Genomic DNA, 17,023 nt, shown 5'->3' with positions numbered 1-17,023 from the left:
AGGTTAGGTCATGTTGGTGTTTAACCCTGTGTTTAAGTGTGCAGAAGCTTAGGAGCACAAGAAGTCGAGTGGAAGATAAGACTAACGAGAAGGATGACACGAGAGAGAGTCACCTGGGCTCGGTGCGTCTGAGGGATGAGGAGCTATGGAAGAGTACACAGACGGACAAGAAGGACACACACGGCGGTCTGAGGGACGAGAAGCCGCAGCGGAAGCCTGCTCAAGGAGAAGGCCGAAAATTGGATTCGGTTGAGCCCTATTTCGATTGGTCGACATCACCCAGGTGATCAGAGCAGCAAGAGAGAAAACGAAGGTTGAAAATGATGCTGGAGGCACCTTCAAAGGGAGTTGAAGGCACCTCCGAGGCACCTCCGCGCACCTCCGCACCTTCACCGTGGAAGGCGCCTTCCATGGCTGGAAGGCGCCTTCGACTAGGCTAATTTTAGCCATTGTCAAAGGATAAAGCTTTATCATTTGGCACCTCACTGGAGGCTCCTTCCAGCCCTATGGAAGGCACCTTCAAGTCATGGATAAAATTTTCTAGGGACTATAAAAGACCCCTGGACCTAGAAATAAAACACAACTCCTGTATTCTTTTCCTAGCAATAGTCTAACGAGTGTAAGGGGCTTCTCCGCCTTAACCAAAGGAGTTTTAGAGCTTTCATTTGTCCTTGGATTAACAACGACCTAGGTTGTAACCAAGTAAAACCTGCGTCTCTTCCTTTGTTTTCTTGTTGTTCATTTTAATTATACTATTGATGCTAATCTGAGTTGAACGGTCGAAAAAGGTGTTGTTTTACTTTTTGACAGATAAAATCATCTCCCTCTTGCTGGCCCTACCTATTCCAACAGGAAGAGCGACTGAAACCCTTAGTGACTCTAGGTGAGCTGATAGGGAGGGAGTCGGTGTTGTCTTGACCAGCTCAAGATCTCGCGTGACTGTAGAGCGCACAGGTGTGGAATCAGCTAGTCTTGTAACAGATGTTTTCTTCAAACTCCCTAAGTTAATGGAAGGAATGCCCAGAGCCTACGGCGACACCAGTCGAGCAGGTAATGGTTCTAGTATTGTCTTGACTGGTCGGGGATCCTAGGTGACCGCATAAAACGTAAGTGTAATACTGGCCGACGTTATCATAGCACGTCTAAAGAGAGACTAATGGCATTTTGAGGGCCCAGGATCTTTTCTTCAAATGAAAAGAACCTTGGTCATATCATGTGAACTCCGCTCGGCTGATGGTTGCTCGGGTAGATTCAGATTCAAAGTCTCCGATTGGGGCCTTTTGTGTTTGAGTGTGAGGGGAGTATCCGAATCGGAGGAGCTTGAAGAGGTAATTTCTATGGGATGATCAACGGAAGGAAGGTAGCCCACAGAGGATGAGGCTTGATCGATTTTACGCTCCTCCAGTAGGGCTTCGCCTAGTTGTTTCAGAGTTTCTTTCGTTGCCCAAGTATCTTTAAAAAGGAATACCAAGGCAATGACCTGCGCTACAAAGATAAGTAAACACTATAAGAAAAAATCTTCATGAATAACTAAGAAGGAGAAAATTTTCTTACCAAAAGGGACGCTTAGCCCAAGGTCAATAGGAGTAAATCCAAAGACACATAGCATACCCTCTATAGTCAACTTGGGTAGACTGAACTTCCGACCTCTTAGTTTCTCCAAAGCCTTGCGTAGGACTAGATCCATGCAGATATTGCTCAAATCTAGAATAGGAGGAAGGCGATGCTGCCATGTCGTTGGCCAAGGCAAAGAAATTGGGAGTTGAATGAAGAAGTATTTATCTCTCCATTCACCCTAAGGCAGAATCCTATCAAATAGAGTTGTCTTAGGCTAGGTTTGGAAACAAAATAAGCCCTCCGTCACTTGTTGCGGGTAAAAGTAGTGATGGAATAAGTGAGGAGATAAAGGGAAGCCTAGTAGGTGGAAAGCAACAGTGGCACCGCTTAGAATATGGATAGAACTAGGGATGAGTTGATGAAGTGGAAAATAGAAGTATTGGCTAACAACAATAAAGAAAAGATGAATAGGAAAGCGAAGCCCTGCTATAACTTGTTCCTTAAAATCAGCAACGCTTTCGCTCGGGAGAGGTGGGGATGATCGTGACCTTGGGGCATGACTACATAAGTAGGGATCCCATAGTTAAAAAAGAGGCCATCGACGTCCACATCCTAAAGGTTTGAAGAACACTATATGTACCACGTGCTATCTTCAGCCATTTTGAGAGAAAAGATGAAGAGCACAAAGGGTGTGGAAGTATTGAAGAAGAAGGAGAAGTAAATCCACTAAGGCCCTTAAGAATATCTTATGAATTCCTATAAAAGTTACTTTTCGAGCCTTTTTGAGCAGAATCATTGGATTGTAACAATAAAAAGGTGAGTTAAATTTTGGACCGTAGGATGGTAAGATGAAACAATGGGAATGTGAAAGAGAGTACATTGGTCATAATATGAGTGCACACGTGTTATCAATAGAAAGCTCACATTGGTAACTGTTACGACAGGTACTTAGCCCAAGGTACTAGCAGATTTACCAAGGTGGACTTTGGTTTTTGTATAATCCCTTAAGGAAGGCAGACGAGTTAGTTTTTATGTCTTGCTTAAAGGGACAATAATCATACATCCAACCAAATTCATTCCAAATCAGTTTAAATCCTGAGCAGAGATAAATCGGAATGGGTTTTAAGCCCGAATGACTTTAAATTTTGTCTCATTGAATTAAAAGGGCATCATTTATTATATCTCGTACGCCCATAACAATTGGGCAAATTTGATGTCGAATGATTTCTTTAAGTTACCCTCATTTTGCTACATCTCATTCGGACGTTGGACTGGACAGATTTTTGTGATCCTTAGTTTGTCACACGCTCTCAGAGAAACAAAAACTATTAGGCAACCAACAATAGAATGAACATAGAGGACAAATTCAACAGAAGCTTGATAGTATATACAGTGGATATAAACAATATTGAGTCGTGTTTCAATTAGCTAAAGTCATAGTAAATTTCGAAAAAAGCTGGATGGGCGATTCCGGATCAACTTCTTACAGTCGAGAAAGTGAGCAGGAGGCTCGGAGGCTAGATATCCTCCTTCCCTTAGTTGTGTCAATGCACCATCAGCTCCAAAAATAAGGGCTTTGTTGATAAAGTTGGCGATGGGTGCATTAAATTCGCGTGTTTGAAGGAGGGTCTTCTTCCTTGTTTCAAAACGCTCATCCTCCCTCGCTTGGTAAGCTATCAATTCTGCCCGGGCGCTTGCAACTCAGCCAAGAGACCTGCCAGCTCAGATTCCTTGGTAGATAAGGTAGTCCAGGTGGTCGCTAGGTCTGAGCAAAGGGAATCTTGCTGAGCATTTTTAGAGGCTAGCTCGGTGTCATATGCCACTTTTAATTCCTTTAGCTGAGCGGAAAGGTGTTCAATCTATGCAAATTTCTCGTCCAGGTTCGCTTGCATTTTCACCTAGAGAGTTGTGTCTGATGGATTTGGATTTCAGCAGTCTCCAGGGTGCTCTTTAATTTGGTCTCATTCTCAAGCTCAATTTTGGTTAATTTTTGAGCCTCTTGAAGCTGAGCCTCTAGCTTGCTCAGCGAATTAGAAGAGGGCACAGTAGCAGCCTTAGAGATGCGTTGCCTCAAGGACGTATTTTCCTGAGCCAGGGTGGACAGTTGCTGTGCGAGGCTCATCCCAATCGCCCAGTGCTAGAAAATAAATAGTGTTAGAAATAGGCAACATGAAAAACAATAACTAAATTAAAGTACCTTCGTTATCTCATATGAATACTCGTTCGCCAACTCCATAGGAGTAAGCTTGCTAAGCTAGTTTCCTGCATCGTCCCAAGCATCTATTAGATGGCCCCTCAGTAGTATCTGGCCAGTAGGTGTAGGAATAGTCGGTGGAGAAGTTACGGCCTGGGCGGACATTAAATCAAAGGTAGTTGAAAATTGGTAAGATCTCCTTGGCGCAGCAGAAGTAGATATTGGAAAGGTCCTCCCATGGGAAGCCACGTGGGGAACAAGGGTTGGAGAGTCGCCCAGTAGAGAGGTGACCTCCTGTGCTTGCACGGCTGCTAGCAGTTGATTGGCAGAAGGAAGGACGAACAAGGTCCACTCAGAAGATTGCTCGGGCACCTACTCTCAAACAGGATCATCCCAGGCAGGATCTTCGGGGACTTGTACGTGGATAAGCTTGCGCCTTTTGCATCTCTTTAGGTGGACAACATCTGTGTCCGAAAGGGAACCCTCAGGCATCGGAAGTAGATCGGGAGGTGACTCCTTAAAAGCAGTAGCTGCGTTGGATTCAGCCGCATGACTATCGAAAGCTCCATTGGAAGGGATGGTCGGCTGAGCAGCCCGCTCAACCAATAGCGATTGCTCCTTAGCAAGGAGCTCCCCTTCCTCTAGGGTAATCTCGTCATCGACTAGGGATTCATAAATGGTGTCCACTGCATAAAATAAGAAAATAACTTAATTAGTAATAAGGTAACAACCAAGCTATCAAAACTTAACGAATGAGTAGGGAAGCTTTTTTCTGATGGGGCTTAAGCCAAACAAATATAGAAGGCCTTCGCATAACCATTTGTGAATTTTAAAGCGGTGGCCGCTCAGCTTATTAGAGTAGGAGATAAACATTGGATCACACTTATAATTTTCCAGGTTAGGAAGAGGAGGAAGGGAGGACTACAATTCAGTATACCAAGGGGCAGGTTCAGGCATCTCAATGAAGAAAATGCGAGATTTCCATCCCTTTTTCGAAGAGGGAATATCTTTAAAGAAAACAGACTTTAGACATGATTGAAAGAGAAAAACCCCCGAATTCTGATTTCTTGGGATAGGAAACAGAAAAAGGTTGCGTGGTGTAGGAGGGATGTTGAAAAGGTAGAATAACATGAATATGCCACACACAGTGCAGACTACATTTGGGGTGAATTATTGTAAATGGATGTTAAATATTGACTTACCTTCAACAAGAATGGAGGGATAGGAAAATGCAGACCGGCTGCTAACTGGTCCTTAAAGAAAGTGATGTGTTTATCAGGAGGATGAAGGGGACGAGCATCAGAGGCAAGGAGAATGATGTAATAACTCCTAGGAATTTCATCCCAAGAGCCGATGTAAGCTCTATCAGGGTCATCAAAATCAGAGTGGGTGAAAGTATACTAGGAGGTGAATGATTCTTGAGCTATAAGAGAAGGCAAAGCGAACAAAAGGCGAACAACTTATTAGATTGCTTAGAGCACAAAAAAGAAATATGCAGAAGAAAGGTCACGGGAGAGAAAAATCGGGGAAGACGAAAAGCAAAGTGCTAAGAGTCAATGTCATTTAGGGTTTTTATGAAGTATAACTTATTTGTGGCCATTTGATCAGAATGGCATGCGCTTGGAGGATCATTAATTTGCGAGGAGAGACGTTCCATTGAGTCGTATGAATAGGCGTGCGTCAGAGGCCATTTAAAAAAAAATTAAGGGTGGTGCTACGTGGCATCCATTCATAAATGGTCAGTTATGATGGAGGTGATAGCCAAATTATTCCGGTATCAAAGCGCACTACAAGAAAAACTCTCATAGACAATGATTTTCCACTTGTGTCTATGACAAAATTGATCGGTGTTTATGAAGGTGATGTAAAAGGTTTGACATTTTAGACATCGGTTTGTAACCGATGTAGTATCACTTAACGACATCGATTTCCGAATCGATTATTAACCAGTATAGTATCTTACTACACCATTTTTAGCAACGATGTAAGATCGATGTAATATCTATTAATAACACCAGTTTTGGCAACGATTTTCGATCGATGTAATATTAATGACATCGATTCCAACAATGATATAAGACCGATGTAATATCAGTTAATGACATCGATTTCGGCAACGATTTTCTATCGTTATAATATTAATGACACTAGTTTCAGCAGTGGTGGAAAACCAATGTAATATCAGATAATGATACCGATTTGAGCAACGACTAAAATCAATGTAATATTAGTTAACGACAATGATTTCAGAAGCGGTAAAAAGCCGATATTATCATTTAACGACAATGTTTCAAAACTGATGTCATTGAAGCTAAAACTGCTATAATAACACTTATTTTTTTCTTGCTATTTGTAAATTATGATCAAGCCAGAGTATGAAATTAATCTGATTTCCAACAGTATAAAATTAAGTTAATATTATAAATTCACCAAGCAAATCACAAATAAAAATGTACCGATATATTTAAATGCACCAAGTCAATATCCACCGATGTAACCAATATATAAATATTCTTCTTGCAACATAAAAAAAGCTAATATATATTATAGGGATACACATCAAGTTAATATTCACATATTACATTCCATGAAAATGCATACATCCTCCAAAGCTTCCAAAAATCAAATACCTTTCCTACTCAAATGTAATCTAGCATGCACTAAGTCCACTCGAACCGCACTTCATCAATTTCAACTATAGAGTACTTGATATTTGTAAACTGTAAAAACACATAAATAATATATTAGTAAAACCAATATCATCTAATCCCAATAAGATGTTCAGATATTAGGTTGTCAATCAAGCTTAAGTATTTGCACTTAGAACGCATAATTAAAAAAACACACAAGTAAAATATATAACCAATCAAAAGAAGCAAAATCTTATAAGGATGAGAGATTATAAGAAAAGTACATATGATCCAATCAATAATTCAATGTAAAAAATGTAATGTTCTGACGTTACGATATCAACAAAGCTTAAGTACTTGCACTGAGAAGGCATGATTGAAAAAAACAAGAGTAGGATATGAAACCAATAAATAGTAGCAAAATATTGTACGAAGAGAAACGACAAGAGAAGATTATCCAATCCAATCAATAATCTATTGCTAATGGAATGTGTAGATATGAGGATATCAACTAAGCTAAGTAATTGTGCCAGGAAGGCTTGATTAAAGACACAATAGCAAAAATCATATATAGGAAGTGAGATTATGAGAAAAACATATCTAATCCAATGAATAATCTAACATTGATAACATGAGAAAACATAGATTGGACAACTAAAAACACTATTGTGCAAATATAATGGCACATAAATTAATCAAGCAACACCTATCTTGTTTTTCATCATATGAGGAATTTGAATAAGATAGAAAGAAAATGATCCATGAATTGTGACATGTAAAATACATTACATTATAGAGAAACCAATTCGAAAAGATTCACATAGTAGAATCAAACACATTAAATAGAGAAAAGTAGAGAGCAAAGTACTAATAACTTTATAAAAAGATACTAATGAGTTAGTTTTCAAATCAAATATTCAAAATGGAAGATATTGTATTATTACCATTGATGGAAGTGAATTCTTGTGGCCAACTCCAAAATTTTCAATTATATCTTTCATATATCGCATGATATAAAAATCACATTGCTCCGCATCCAGTTGTCGAGGAGCCTGTGTTACATCACCGCAAGTGCACGATTACGTCATCAGTAATATAACAGATATTGTATCCACAGGGGCTAGTTATAACTACTAAAGATGTTTCAAAGCGAATTATCTAAACAGTCAACTAAGAATTACACATACTAAAAGCAACTAGAAAATGGAAATCGAAAAGTAATGCAAAAACTAGGTTTTATGAAAGTTCTAGGAAATTTGATTTCTTTGTGATACTTATCAATGTAATATGATTTTACCAATTATATCCTCAATTGTCATGTATTCATAAGAAGTCATCGGTTATCTCCTGCAGAAAAAACTGACAAGGGACTTATATCTATACCTTAAACAACTAAATAGTTATGACCCCTATGAAGTCTGTTAGCGAGGCAGCTCTGTCACGACCCCCCTTGGTCATACAACATAGAAACACATTACTAATCAATTCACATCAAGATATAGGGATCAGTTCATTTATCTATCCCACTTCTTTATAGATTCTTGCTTCACCCTTCAAGGTGATCCCCAAGATGTCCGTTAACGGGACAGCCCTGTCACGACGTCCCTCGGTCATACAACCTAGAGAATTCCTCTAAAAGATTGACAAGAAATACAAACATCCAATCAAGAATGGTAATTAGATCCAAACACAACAATCCACACAAGATTGAATTGATACAATGCATAACAACATCATTGAAACAAGAAGTTGGCAAATCCTTGAATTCATACATCAATTCACATCACAAATACTCCCTCCATCCTAGAACAAGGAGATCTACTCCCTAGAACAAAAGAAAAGATACGAAGACAAGATCGTAAACATTTCAATCTCAATCAAGAAGATAGAAAAGAAATGCTTATCTAGAGACGACGAGTAATCTTCGGAACCAATCCTTGCTACCGGAGTCAAATCGGGAATGGAGACGTCCTTAGATTGCTGGATCGACACCCAAAAGATGGAGAAAACCTTCAGATTGGATCTCCCCAAAGGGAGAGCCTCCCCCTTTCAAAAAGGGAAGAACCCTTTATATAGAGCAGGGGTTTGGGCGCCACATAGCCCGTGTCATAGCCGTGTGGACCTCACACGGCCTCGCTTGTTTTCCTCTCGCCTAAAGTCACATGGCCGTGTGAGATTCACACGGCCGTGTCATGCTCCACCTCTGGATGGCTCACACGCCTGTGTGGCACACACAGCCGTGCCAGTCTTGGTCTCTGGAAAGGTTGTACGGCCGTGTGACACACACGACCTGACGATGTTTGGCCTCTGGAAAGGTTGCACGGTCGTGTAGATATACACGGTCGTGTTTTGATTCTGATTGAAAAGTGACACGGCTGTGTGATACCACATGGCCATGTCAACCCCCTCTCCTGCTAATGCTGCACACCCGGTCTGCTCCACACGGCCAAGACCATTTTCCTTCCTGTTCCTTTGACATGGTCGTGTGGCACACATGGCTAGCGTTGACTTCCTTCGTTCGTTGATCAAATTCGCCACGAACATCATTTCCTTTTCAAATTTGACTCCTGTAGACAGAAAATACACAAGAGCATATCTCTGAACAAAGAAGAGTAAATATGCCAAGGAGTATGAAAATGCATAGATAAAGCATGCATAAAATATAGGAATGTGCGTCAAAACATGCTAAATAAGTGTATAAAATCTACGCACATTACTATGTTTGAAAAAAAATATTTAAATAACTCCTTTTGAGGACAATGAAACAATTGCTAATCACAAGGACGTACCTTGACAACTTCCCATGTTGGTTGTTTTTTCTCTTTCCTTCCCGCCTCCGCAATATACATTTTCAAGGCCCTTCATGAATCTCCAAAAAGAAAGATATGGAATGATAAATCTTTTTTAAATTAGGAATAAAAGAAAATAAAAGAATTGTCTCACTTATCCATCAAAACCTATGCAAACATGACTTAAATTTTCTATCGACTTAAATTACTTCCTTAAAAAGTTCTCGCTGCAAATACTTCTGTTCATTAATTGTAAATTCACCTTTCATATATTAAATGCTGGAGAATAAAAAAAACTCAATTACCCTATTTCTTTTTTCTCTACTAATTCCTTATGCATAAAGTATTCCTCAATAAAACTCGAGGGATATTTATTTGATCCTTATCTTATTCTCCATGTATTTTAAGCACCATAAAATTTATTCTGGCAAGAATAATGAGGTGGTCTATAATGTGTTATTCCTCCTCACTTCGTGCCAAGGGAGGCTATCCAGTTCCTTTGAAGCAACAAAAACTATCTATCTTAAATAGTGTGACAATTTCTCGGGCTATGATCGTTGCCTCATTGTACAGTAGTAGTTGCCTCAAACACTAATTTATATTTGGATTGTTGGCACATACATAGGTTATTATGATAAGAATTACATTATAGTATTTGATACATTTACTGTAAAGTTTCTAAGATATTACGTTACTTTAAGATGTTTAAGAGAATAAATCCATGTTTCAACAAAGGTAAGAAAAGAAACCAAAAAACTTACATGTTGACAACATATTTTCAATCTTCACCACGAATGCAATGACCAAGAGGATCCAACAAAAAAATAATCTCTTTTTCAACATTGATGATAGTCAAAATCTAATGACAACTACACAAAGAGATATAATTAGTGCATGCATCCTACAAGTTCTCAAAATATCACTTGCATATTTTGATAACTTGTAGGATGCATGAACTTATTGTCTTTCGCATTTTTTTATGAATTCTTATCTTGTTCAACTATCTCATCACTATGATCATGCGCTGATTTGACCTTTTTTTCTAGTGGTCATAGTGTCCAAAAACCTGGTTATAATAGTAGAAATTTGAAAACTACAGAGCATATCATTCAAAATTACAACAAAGCATTCATATATTCAACAAAAAAACTACTACCAAATAATAAACCAAAATTTTTTATGGAATATTTTAGTGCAACATTATTCAAGATCAGAAACTTGATCAAGTAAATAGTCACATATATAAACCATAAATAAAGTTACGAAACTAAAAATTCTCATTGTCAACCCAAATCCAATCACAATATGCACGAATACAGGGTGGTTCATTGTCATCAATTTTGTCAATAACCATTGATGGCATCCCTTTTGTGAAGCATGGGTAGTGGATTGAGGGATCTCCCAACTTATTATTAGTGATGTATTCAAAATACTCTCTATTTGGAGTTGAAAGTGCAACAGACCATGCGGGATCTTGAGGGTCTTCTACATTAAATACTTGCTTTGCTTGAGTGCCCAAGATAAATGGGTCGGATTTGAATCCTATTCTCTTGAGATTTACAAAGGTAAAACCTTTATCATCTACTCTAATACTAGTGTTATTCTCTACCCAATTACACTTAAACATTGGAACTCGAAAATCATGGTAATTGAGCTCCCATATTTCTTGTATCACACCATAATACATCATGTCTATTATAATTGGATTTTTATCCTTTGCACTTGCAACTTGCATTGTTTGTGTGAGCAAGCTTACACTCGAGTTTTGAACAACTAATGCATTATCACTTTCTTTCGTGTAATAAGTGACCCCATCAATCATATAACTAGAGTATTTTAGCACTCCCTTGATAGGCCTATGTGCTAACAGCTTCACTTTTTCTGATAATTGATTGGAGGAAGAGGATGTTATATTTGTAACCTATAATTCATCATAAGGGGGTTAAATTATTAAATTTCTTAAAGTTCGTATGTTCAATAATAAACATGCTAATATTTATGGCACTTACATGTTCATGGAACCCAGAAATAAAACTTCGGTGGTGCTTATCTTGTAACCACTTTGCACCTTTAATAGGAAATTTTTGCTTCAAGTATGTCATATGTTCCCTAATGAAAAAATTATGAAGAAATTAATAGGATATTTTTGTTAACAATTTCATGAGATTATTACTGAACTAAGGGCTTACACAATGTAAGGATCAACCTCAGTGTCATTTTCCAATATATAATGATGTGCTTGTGCCCACTTCTCGTGACAATAGAAGTGCACCTTGGCACCTAACAAGGTGGCAAAAGGCGAATACGCTCGCTCCCAGCGCCCCCACCAACCCGTCCCAAGGCCAACACGGAGGAGGTAAATCACGGGCGGCTACTAGCCTTTGGAATAGTGACTAGCACATAAGGGAGGCATTTATCTCGCCTTTGCTGAGATTCGAACCCCAGACCTCATGACCTTGGCACCTAACAAGGACTTAGTGAGTACTGTTTCACGATATTTTGATGGAATCCCTATCATGTTCATATTAGACATAAATTCTGAGCAAAACTCTATAGCTTCTTCAGCAATATAACATTCAGTCATGCATCCTTCTAGTCGATTTCTGTTCCACACATAACCTTTCAATGTTCTCATATATCTTTCAAATGGAAACATCCATCTATACCAAACTAGTCCACACAACTTAACCTTACACACAAGATGAACTGTTAAGTGAACCATTATATAAAAAAATGAAGGCAGAAAACACTTTTCAAGCAGACACAGAGTCTTCACAATTTTTGTTTGTATATTATCCAACTTTGAGATATCTATCACTTTGTTACATAACACATTGAAGAAGAAACAAAACCTTATGATAGCATTTCTGACATGCTTGGGCAAAACATCACGGATGACAATTGGAAGAAACTGTTGCATTAAGGTGTGGACGTCATGTGATTTAAGACTAACCAGGTTTAGGTCCTTCATTGAGACAAGGTTTTTGATGTTGGAGGAGTAACCCGTGGGAACCTTAATTCCGATCAATGAATTACAAAGTTTTCTTTTCTCATCCTTGCTTAATGTATAACATCCTAGGGGCAAAAATATCCTCTTCTCCCTTTTTGTGGTTCTAATTCTCCCCAAATTTTCATCTCCACTAGGTTGTTTCTTGCATGTCAAGTAATATACCAATCAGACTTTCCCACACGTTTTTCTCTATGTGCATCACATCAAGAATATGTCGAACATGCATATCATTCCAATACTCAAATTCAAAGAATATCGATTTCTTTTTCCAGCAGGAATTACCGTTATTTTTCTTTGATTGAATATTTGCTCTCATTTTCCCCCATTGGCATGTAATTCCTTCAACTTTTTTTTAAAAATTTCATCACCGCTTAGTGGTTTTGGGGTCATAGTAAAATCTTGTGTCCCATCAAATGTCTTCTTCTGCATTCGATAAGGATGATCTCTACGAAGAAATCGTCTATGGCCTATAAATGACATTTTTTTACTGTGCTTCAACCTTTTTTGCATAAAGTTTCTAAGCACAAATAGGACATGCTTAATATCCTTTTACAGTGCATCCTGATATGTTTCCATATGCCAGAAAATCATTAATTGCCCACAATAGGACAACTCTAAGCAAGAATATTTCTTCTCAGTGTGCATCATATGCTTCAACACCAACTTCCCATGATTCTTTTAAATCATTAATCAAATGCGCCAAGTACACATCAATGTCATTTCTCGGCTATTTAAGACTAGAAATCAACAATGTGAACATCATATATTTTCTCTTCATACACAACCATGGAGGAAGATTGTAGGTGATCATTATAACTGACCAACAACTATATGTAGAGGTCATCAAACTATGAGGATTGATCCCATTAGCTGCTATGACCAATCTTAGATTTCTCGTCTGAGAAGCAAAATCTAGCCAATTATGATTCACAAGTCTCCAACAAGGTGCATCAAAGGGATGTCGCATATAGGCATCACATACTCTTTTATCAGCATGCCAAGTTAACTCCTTAGATATTTTCTTGCTCCGAAACATTCTTTGAAACCTAGGAATAGGAGGAAAGTACCATAAAATCTTTGTAGGGACTCCTTCAATTATCCTAGAATTCTTGGCCAACTTCCACCTTGACATCCCACAAGTAGGACAATCGGTAAAACCCTCATACTCCTTCCAGTATAGGACACAATCATTAGGGCAAGCATGTACTTTCTTATAAGTCATCCCCATCGCACATAAGTTTTTCTTTGCATCATATAAAGATAAAAACAATTCATTGTCACTAGGAAGTATTTGTCCAAACAAGACAAGTAGTTCAGTAAAACTATTATCACTCCAGTTGTATTTCGCCTTCAAGTTATATAACTGCACAATTGCAGATAACTTTGTAAATTCAGTACACCCAGGATATAAAGGTTTCTCAGCATCCTCATCCTCAAGCAATTTTATAAATTGATTTGGATTCTCTGAACTTTCATATGCAGCATGTACCATATCTACAGGTTTATCAGCAGCAAAATATTTTTCACATTCTCCAGCTGCATCATTCTCTTTCTTTAAATCCCCTAATCCAGATTCTTTCCCATGTCATATCCATTTTTTATATGTTAAGTCTATACCATTGCAGTACACATGTGCCCTTATGTTGTTAATATTATTGTTCCATAGATTACCACATTTCGTACAAGGACAAGATATACTAGTAGGATTAGCAGCATGTTGCAACGTAAATTGCAAGAAATATTTCAGTCCAAGTTCAAACTCATGTGATAATCTATCCATTGTCCATTTTGTTGTCCTAATGAATCAAAAATCAATCAAAATATCAAGACAATTACAACAATGAGCCATATTACATACTATTTCATATTGCCAGAATCAATAATTAACTTAATATCATAAACAAAATTTGCACTTCGTCATTATACCAATAAATAAATTATCAATCATTCATGAATCATCAACAAAATGCCCTATTTGGAACTATTCACATGCATTCAGAAACTTGAAAATCATAAATGTTAAATTTTTTTGAGAATTTGGTGATCAAGCATTCTTATGCTTGTAGATATCTAACTCAAAGAACATCAGAAGATCACTTGATATCCTTATGAAACATAGTGGTCTATTAATTACCATGGTCATGAATCAATTTAACAAGAAGGTCAAAAGAAAACACTCACTTAATGATCCAAGCATTTAAGTTGTATATGTAGCTTGTCTAAGAAGCCCAACACACAAATCTGTAGAAACAACAAAAAAAAAAGGTAAATTTATAAACAAAAAAGAGACAATAGAATATTACACGACAAGTTTACAACATAAGCATCCTTTATCTTAAGTTGGCCATACCTCCAGGCTACTACAGTCATCAAACAAGGAATTGGATGGAAAGCATGTTTTCCCCACCGATCCTGAATTTGAGTACTTAAATTTTGATGAATTGCATCTTCCATCCAATAGGTTTTAATTGGGTAATATTGAATGCACATTTATAACAAATTCCCTATTTGCATACTAAGATGTATTAATCAGTATTTGTTAAAAAACATAGTTACTGACATATAACAAACCTAATTGTTGGAATGATGTACCAAGCTTCACTTAGCTTGATCCCATGGATGTACAATCAAGATAAATTTCAAGATGTTATATATAGTTACAGAATGAAAACAAAAGCATGTTATAAATTTCAAGATAAATTGCATGTAAGACAATAAAGATATCATGCCGGTATAAAAGGAAAAATATTGGTAGTATCCACTTGATCCTGGTGGCTAATTCTTGAATTAAAAGAGCACAAAGAAAAGTGTCAAATTTTCTATATTTAAGCAATTGATTTACTCTGCAGATGAAAATACCATTATTGAATACCCAAATGGGGGCTGCACCAATGCCCTTAGCAATCTACAATAAACCATCAAGATAATAAGATAAGAACCTTAGGTGAATTACAGAATTTCTTTCCTTTATATTGCAACTTCTAGTAGACCATCAAGAAATATCTTTAGCTTATGCTTCATACAAACTAGCGGTGATAGACATCTCAGGAACTCATATTTTTTATTAACACAAGGAATGCTTACAAAATCTCGACCATAAAATAGAATAGCATTAGTAATGAAATCTGAAGTTTTATCCACATCGTGAAAGTTTTCTATAACCCAACAAGGGTTCTGAGAATGACAAGAGAAGCAAACAACCAAATGCGTGTCAGGCCCTAGGAAAGATGGACAACCCAAGACAAAAAGTTTGCATCTTTGAGACTCAAGACATAGCAAGAAAACAAAATCCAAGTCAAAAAATCAAGAGAGAACCACCTTTTTGCAAGTCGATGGAGAAGCTAAGAAGTACATGCAGTCAATATTCTTCTTCAGCACTTCCTCCTCCGTCGTCATAGGCCGGATCCCTTTTCGCCCTCCATCATACTTGATACCCTAATTCCCTCCCCTTACCAAAGAACAATCTCTGATGGATCCCAGCCTCCTCACCGTCAATCAAAGTCAAGGTGGACAAAGACAAAACCTCAAACGGAAAGTATAAAGACAAAATTTAGCAACGAACCGAGGGGTTGAAGAATAGAGAAAGGATCCAGCGGACCGAAGGGGCCAGTCGAGACTAGGGTTGTGGTTGGGGTTGAGGATGAAAAGAGTGAGAGCGTCGAAAAGAGGGAAGAGAGGGCTTGTTGGGTGGTGAAGGTTTCGCCGAAGGACGTTTTTGAGCGACGAAGGTTTCAACGAAAACTCCTCAAGTGACGAAGGTTTCGGCAGAGTGGGTTTGGTGCGGAAGGCGTTGTATAGGTTTAGATTTGGAGGGAAGAGTAGTGTTGAAAATTTTTGCTAAGTATAGGTAGGAAAAATTAATTGTTTTTTTAATTAACATCACTTTTAATAGTATTTTTTATTATATGATTTCATAAATAGGGTAAGGAAGCACTCATAGACACCGGATTTTAAAAAATACTGTTAAAATCAGTGTCTATTATCAAAAAAAGAGCATTCATATACACCGGCTAAAAAAATTGGTTTATATGAGCAAAAATATGCGCTCCTAGACACCATTTTTTGAAAAATTGGTTTAAAATACTCAAAGACACTGAAAATTGTTTAAAATTATCATTGTTCCACCGGTGTCTATGACTGTTTTTCTTATAATGGCACCTCTCTACATGTTCTCGGTATTCCCTTTTGAGCAACATGCCTCTGACAAGTAATTTTGAAAAAAAAAATTAATAAGTGTCCAAGGCACAGTGAAGAACATGAATTTCTATACGACCTTAGCAAAAGGCCGAGTGGACGAAAAATCAAACTTGGGTCCAGTCAATCGGCAACACCTCTTGCGACTAGACTTAAAAGGGAGGTTAATGATACGGGTTGTAACGACCGGACCCAGAAGATGATGTGGTAGTCACCATCAAGGCTACGTGGCAGTCAAGGTTAAGGTGACGTGGCGGTTAAGGACTAGAGGAGGGAGCATTCCCCCTAGCTAAGGCTCTCAGGTCCAGCCAGACTTAGTTGTAAGTCGGGCAGAAAAAAGGTCGACCGAAACTTACGTCGGTCGAACATAAGGAGCTTAATGCTTCACTCTTGAACTGAAAAGATAGCATGCATGACAAGGTTTAAAGATGGTCGTCCGTATGGGTCGATCAGAATGTTTGATCCACCTCGCAATCGAACAGTCATATGTATGGTCAGAATAAGGGTCAGTATCCATGAGCCTTATAAGTCTCCCTATACATGCCCAGGCAAATAAAAGGCTGATCGAGCTTAAGGCCCTTAGCCTCATAAATCTCTCTATGAAGGTCGGGTTAGATAAAAGGCACGTCGAGCCTAAGACACTTAGCTT

General features: G+C 38.0%; 1 long non-coding RNA gene across 2 annotated transcripts; it reads right to left on the bottom strand.

Moving 5' to 3' along the window:
• Positions 1–6,194: 6,194 nt before the first annotated feature.
• On the bottom strand, positions 6,195–15,970 carry LOC121975544. 2 transcript variants are annotated; one of them, XR_006110347.1, is made up of 6 exons: positions 15,743–15,970; positions 15,499–15,646; positions 14,362–14,421; positions 9,171–9,250; positions 7,326–7,433; positions 6,195–6,471 (listed from the first exon to the last, which is right to left on the bottom strand). It is a non-coding gene; the product is annotated as an uncharacterized LOC121975544 (long non-coding RNA). The 2 variants fall into 2 exon arrangements; XR_006110348.1 differs by having other exon boundaries at positions 15,499–15,628.
• Positions 15,971–17,023: the final 1,053 nt, after the last annotated feature.

The sequence above is a fragment of the Zingiber officinale genome, chromosome 4B (genome assembly GCF_018446385.1).
Source record: "Zingiber officinale cultivar Zhangliang chromosome 4B, Zo_v1.1, whole genome shotgun sequence".
Taxonomy (NCBI): domain Eukaryota; kingdom Viridiplantae; phylum Streptophyta; class Magnoliopsida; order Zingiberales; family Zingiberaceae; genus Zingiber; species Zingiber officinale.
The sequence above is the reverse complement of the archived record's forward strand: the minus strand, read 5'-3'. Positions and strand labels throughout refer to the sequence as shown.